Here is a 6878-nt window from a genome sequence, read left to right on the forward strand (position 1 = left end):
TTTTGGACTTTGTTTATTCAGCCCCCATGTCCGTATTCAGTGACCAGATGGTTCTCTGGCTTCAAGATTGGACACAGTGGAAGCATATTAGAACAGTTACCTGGCAGGAATCAGTGACAGTACTCGGAATAAAAAGTAACATAATAATATCTGTCTAACTAGCTAGCCCCAGTTCAACCTCAGTAAAATCCAAACAGTAAGGAGTGTATTTCAGGAAGGAGCGTTAAACCGGGAAAAATCTCTATATATTGGGTAAGAGAAAACATGGTTTGAAAAACACTTTGGCTGCAAAACAGAAGAACGGCCGGAACTGTAGTGCATGCATATGCTATAATGATATAAGGAAAATTCAACATCATTCTTTGGCCTACCCGACTTGTGAGAGCTCATGGCGTAAGTAAAGTCCTTCACCGGCTTATCTTCGTGAAAATCGAAAATTTTATTTTTCCCCACCGAGTTAACACAAGAATGGCAGCCATTTTGAATTTAAGGTGGCGAAAAATAGTGGGTAATTTGTTTCCCCAGTACAAAATTTTGCACGGTGAGCCCTGGTTTGATTCTTAATTCCGAAAGGGAAGAATTTAAAGTTTCCTTACAGTAATTAAAAGTTTGAGCAAAAGTTTAAGTCTTTCACTTTAGACGCAATCTACCTTGATATTAAGGTTGCCCACTCAAAACTCAAACAATCTAACTGTCGTTCCTGTAAAGTAATTGTTCAAAAATCGTTCTGAAAATGATTGTGAAGACGTTGTCGCCTGCTCGTCGCTCTTACTGGGAACTTAATTTTTACTCGAAGTGTTTATGCCCGCGTCGACGAATCTTCCGACTGAATCCGAGAATTAACCCTCTTGAAGACCAGATCATCCAGTAAGCCGTTTATTAAACCAGCTTATTAACTGTTTATTAAATCCCGTTTCTATAGTTATGGCTGCTTTAGGTTTGATCAAAATCGAGCAATCATACAGCATAAAAATATGCCTATGGGTCAGTTCATTAGCGAAACTCTAATGACGGCGAAACATGGTTGACTTCATTGTGATGGGAGAAAAATTCGCTTCATTGTTAATGATGTCGTTCGTATTCCCCTGCTTGTAATATCCTTGTAATGTCAAAATTGATAAAGATGTATTACTCGGTACAGTATTGTCAACATAAGAAGCTTTTTTGTGCAACAAACGGTGACTCAGGCTCTAGGCCTGTACTGTTCCTAGATCAAGCGAGATGGATTTTTGCGGAGTGAGCACTCTTGAGTCGGCAAATCCACAGCCTATGGATATGGCTTAATGCAATAAGTGAAATTTTCCACTGCGAATTGAGTTTAATCGATCGACAAATTTTGTCGTTAACGAGTTTTACTGAACATTTCATATTTGTGTTGCGGGGAAGTGTAAGCTACTGCCTAAAGGCATCGTCCAATTTAATTAAGACCAAAATGAGCTGAATATATCGCTGAAATAAGACTTGCTGTTATAGTTGTGTATTTCCGTTGCACGTCGATGGTATAGATGAGCGGGCTTGGAGACTGTGTGCTATACCGTCGACGTTACAAGCTTTCTCGCTTAAATCGCAGGCAATGTTCTGATATCTTTACTCAATATAATGACATCGGAAGTCAACATAGATGCAATTTCTTAGCGGCGCAGGCTTGCACTTTGTTTTGTATCAGCGGGCGGAGAAAAGGAGGGTGGGCAATTTTCGCATCGAAGATTTCAATCTTTTGCTAATAATGCAAATAAAAAATACAAAGTGGGAAGACGTGTATAATAATTCGGTTCCTTTGGGAAGTTTGGCGATAAGAAAGAGATGACAGTGGTGGCTTTGTTATGGAGAGGGGGAGATGAATGGGTTTTAAGTTTGAAGAGGGGAAGGGGGTCTGGAGGGGGAATGAGGTAAAACCAATAAATGGTGGAGGAATTTTTTTTTTAAATCGTAGCGGGAGGGCAGTTTCGAACAGCTATTATTTTCCCCTCAAAATTTTATAGTTTGTTTGAAATACGCAAAAACAGCATGTCTACGTGAAAAAACACATCTTGATACAGTGTCTCGAATAGATAGGCCAGTTTGCTGCTCCCGTCATGATCCCGTATGTCTACTGAGAACATATCTTAGTCACGTAGGAGCAGCATTTGTCATATTGCTTTGGACTGTGAAGACGCCACTGTTGATTAGCTGAGACCTGTATAAGACGTCTGCCTAATTTTCCTGTCGCTCTGAGAAACCAATATGTTGCCTGCATCGCAAAGTTAAACTGCATAGCATATCAGAATTTGGTTATGACGTAATTGAAATGTAACAGAATTCCATGTTTCAGGTGCCATGGCTGAGAACGGACTAAGCACCGTCAATGTTCAAATTTTGATTTCAAAAGTTGTACTTATAACACCCACTATATATCTACGACGATAGCGTCACTCGGAAGGCTGTCTCGACTCGTGGATGTAGACATTCACAAAGCCTGATAAATATTACTCACAAGTTCTGAAAATAGACAGCATCCTAAAAGAGTTAGAGTCTGGGTTCGTTGCACACGAAATAAACTTTTGCAAATATATTGATTGGGCGGCTACCTTAAAAGCGTTCTTTCAAACCGAATGTGTGGGTAATTAAACAAGAACGACAAAGATTTATTTAATGAATAATTTCCTGTCGATAAAAGACCGTACAGTCCCTAAAAAGCATAAACATGTACATATTTTCTTTTCACGAAAAGGGAACAGTTTTTTTACATCTCTTAATTATATTTGAACGTTTTAATAGGAATTGCAGTGAATCCGTGGCGAAGCAATTTTTACTGTGCACAATAAGCGGCTACATCTCGTTGACGAAGATTTAGAGTGAGTGTTGTTGGGTTTTACTGTAAGTTATTCTGTGCAATTTATTCTGTTCGGGTTTTCGATCGATTTTAATGATGAGGCGTTTTGCATTTAGTGACCTCAAGCTAAGTCGTCATGCCCTTCGCGCGTCCGCCAGTGAAAGGAACCGGAATCTTTCAGAACGGGAGGTGCCGTTTTTATCATACCAAGGCTAGTCGCATCAAGGTTAAATAGTGTGAGGAATTTTTAGCAACAGTAAACCACTCCTATTAAACCCTGCACGATCGAGTACATACGAAGTACATGTTCTTACGCTAGGAACGTGCAGAGGATTAAATACCGAGACTTTATCCGCCATTTTTTGAGATCCTTTCTAATTTAATACAGTCCAGCGGGTCTTTTAATTGACATTTCTCTTAACAAGGGCTTTTCAAGCATGCGGGGAACACATCCCTCCTCCTGTGCCGTGTTACACGCCAACCGCGATAGTGCCTCTCTGGATATTGTTTTAATCCACTATGGCCACTTTAGAGCAGAGATGGCATTGACAACATTGAAGAGGTGCATTCGCTCTGGAACGTTAATGCAAACAAAATTACCCGTGTCGTTTACGAAGATCGATAACTTGTGGAATTTCCCTATAGCGCTGGTAATACATCGCTGTTTACTAACTTTTAATATTGATTTCCCCGAGAACCTGTTCGGTTAAATATTCATATTTCAAACCTCCTATCTCCGTTTCTAGCGATACAGTTTTATTTACTTTGTCTTGCGCGTTGACTTTTTAAAAATAAATATTTAATCTTGAATCCAGAATGCCGGGTATTTAACTCCGGAAGTCTTGCTCGGTAGGTCGCTTATGTTGTGATCGTCTTTTGACGTCACGTTTGGTGAAAAAAGTTGTTTTTACGTTCCTCCAGCGATCTTGTAAACTCAATCGGAAATAGAATTAAAAATAGGAAATGAAATCGAAATTTATGAATTGATCTGCACGGTTTTCGTCTTTGTCCTACTTTCATCTAGTTTGGAGTCTTCTTTTAGCGTGTTGTCATGAACGAGACAGTGAAGAATGCCCCAAGGTAGCAAATTTTCTCTGTACCAATTAGCAGAGAGCATCGCTATCGTCAGCGCAATTTGTATAATGACCAAACGCAAGTTATATATGTTGAACCCCGTGTACCTCGGCAAAGAAATTAGACCAATTAATTTGGGGAAATGAGAGAAACCAGAACACGACGGGAAAAGTTCATTCTGTTACTATAGCGACGAGAGGAAGGGACGAGGATCCGCCTAGCCGGGTGATAAATCGTCCCCTGAGGAAACTCGGGCTTTGAGTAGAGGTATTTAGCAGATGCTCATAATAGGTGTGCACTAGGCTTGTATCGATAGAAACCTCAGGTTGAACTTTGTAAAAGTAGGTTAAAATAAATCGCTGCCACGCAGCAGGATTAGGTCGGTGGCAGCCGCTGCACTAGTTAGAAAGTCGATGTTATAAAACTTCATCAGATGAAAATGTGAAATTTACGATTATTTTGTCAGCGTGCACATTGAGTTGTGTTTTGGATTTCTAATTACATTAAAGTAAGTTAGGGAGCAAGAAGTGCAAGTTTCTTTCTCTGACAAACACGATGAAGAATTTTTAAACTAACAGCTTTTGTCCCATGGTTGTAGGCACAGCCGTGGAGTTTTTAGTGATTGTTGACTAAAACGGGTGCTCTGCATGATTCGCGATGAGTTTTCAGCGGCAGAAACGATGCGCACTGCAAGGTTGACCCTTATGTTGGAGGCATTGTTGTGACGACTTGTATATTTGCTGTTCAATAGTACGGTACCGGTAGACCATAACGGTCAACATGACACCATCAAAGCAGAATATGCACTGGAACACTAGGTCGCACTCCACACTCTAACATAATCAATACGAAGCTAACAAGTCTTGCATCAGAAAGTATAAACAAGAAATCTGCGATGATAAATAACTCGCGATCATGATAATGTGCACAATTAAAGAAAAATATGTACCTCCAAAGTGAAGACTTAAAGTTTTGCCCAATCTTTCCTGAATGAAACTTTCAACCATTTTCTTACCAAATCAGCAATAAAAATCGGGGGTCACCGTGCTAAGTTTGGAACTAGAGAAACAAATTACCCAACATTTTTTGATATTTGAAATTGAAAAATGGCCGCCATTTCTGTGTTAACTCTACGGAGGAACATTGAATTTTGGATTCACGGTGAAATTTTAGAGCTTTGAAATGAGCCCCCACAAGTAGTAGATCAAAAAAGCATTGTAGAAATTTGAGAGTCCAATTATCTGTACTCGAGGCGCGTTCGCACTACCTTAAGAAAGCAGTCCCCTTCAATGAGTTATGTATACCAAGTGGCTTTTAATGAATACTAAAAGTGGATTGTAAATTGAAATACTGGCTACATCGTTTTCCAAGGTAACCCGACAGCAGCATTATTGTAACTTTGACGATGGAGCCGCCTATTGAAAGAGGGGTTGATTCTGAACTTGAGGGGTCTCTTGTAAACATTAATATCAAACTAGTTGTGAAGATTACGAAAGTATGGAAAGCTGTTCCAGAAAATCTACAACTTTCTGACATTTGATTTTGGTCGGAGAAATATTGGAATATGCTTCGAAGCGAAAACTTATAAGCTTGCTCTTATACTAGTGACTCAAACAAACCACAAGGTCTATCAACTATTATAGGTCAAGTTCAAATCTGACGCATGGGCACGATTAGCTGACCAATCGGAAGGGCTTTCATAATATTTACAAGGTATAAAGTACAAGTGGACAGTTCTACTCATAGGGTGGTTTGTTGTGCCCGATAGCAAATATAGGAAGAATGAACTTCGGGGACAGCTATGATATTACAATACTTTCGGGTCAAACTGCCTATAAATGGGAATCATATGAAGTTCGCGGAGTTAATAAAATTTTCATCGATTTATGTTTCGAAAATCGAAAATTTCATTTTTTGGCTATAGAAGTAACACACGTAATGCTGCCATTTTGAATCTCAAGTGTCGGTAAATATTGGGTAATTTGTTTCTCTATAGTTCCAAATATTACATTTATTCTTGATTTCGAAAGGAAATAACTGAACGTTGTCTTTCGAAAAGTCTGGGCAAAAGTTTCAATTTCGAGGCGAACTACTTTAAGTCAGTTACTTTTCGTTGGTACGATCCAGAAAATCGAAACGCCTGCTCTAGGCGCTGACGTCATTATTAGAGAAAGGCTTTCGATTCGATGCGAGAGGAACTCCTCGTAAAATCAGAGTGTATTTAAATCTCTGTTGCACGTAGCCTTATTCGTGCCGTAAAACAACAATCAGTATTACTCCTCAGAGTGCGATAACTCATTTTATACAGTATGTCTATTTAACGCAAACCACTTAGTGTTGTCGAATAGAACAGTCTAAATGTGTAACTTAATACATACATACATACATACATACATACATACATACATACATACATACATACATACATACATACATACAGACAGACATACATACATACATACATACATACATACATACATACCATACACACATACACACATACATACATACATACATACATACATACATACATACATACATACATACATACATACATACATACATACATACATACATACATACATACATACATACATACATACATACATACATACATACAGAGAGAGAGAGAGAGAGAGAGAGAGAGAGAGAGATGGCTACATATAGACTATGACCATACGGTCAGACAAGAAGAGTGGATGTGTTGGTGTCAAACGTCGTTAACCTAGGGGTCTTGGGTTAAGTTTAGGTTAAGTAGTGTTAAGGACTGTAGGAACAACCATTTAGCTAGCTCCCTCTACTTATTCTGCCGTTGTTACTGTATTCCAAAGATGTAGCCGTGAGATTGTCACCGAGGTTACGTTGTACTGCCAATTTGATAAGAACACTTATCGCCCAATTTGCATCTCCGTGTCTTTTGATTCTTGAACACCAAAGTACATTGATGTAGCTTTCTCTTTGCTATGTGGTTCCGATTGTATTAACAGAATTT

This window comes from Ptychodera flava, chromosome 4 (assembly GCF_041260155.1).
Source record: "Ptychodera flava strain L36383 chromosome 4, AS_Pfla_20210202, whole genome shotgun sequence".
In the NCBI taxonomy this organism is placed as follows: domain Eukaryota; kingdom Metazoa; phylum Hemichordata; class Enteropneusta; family Ptychoderidae; genus Ptychodera; species Ptychodera flava.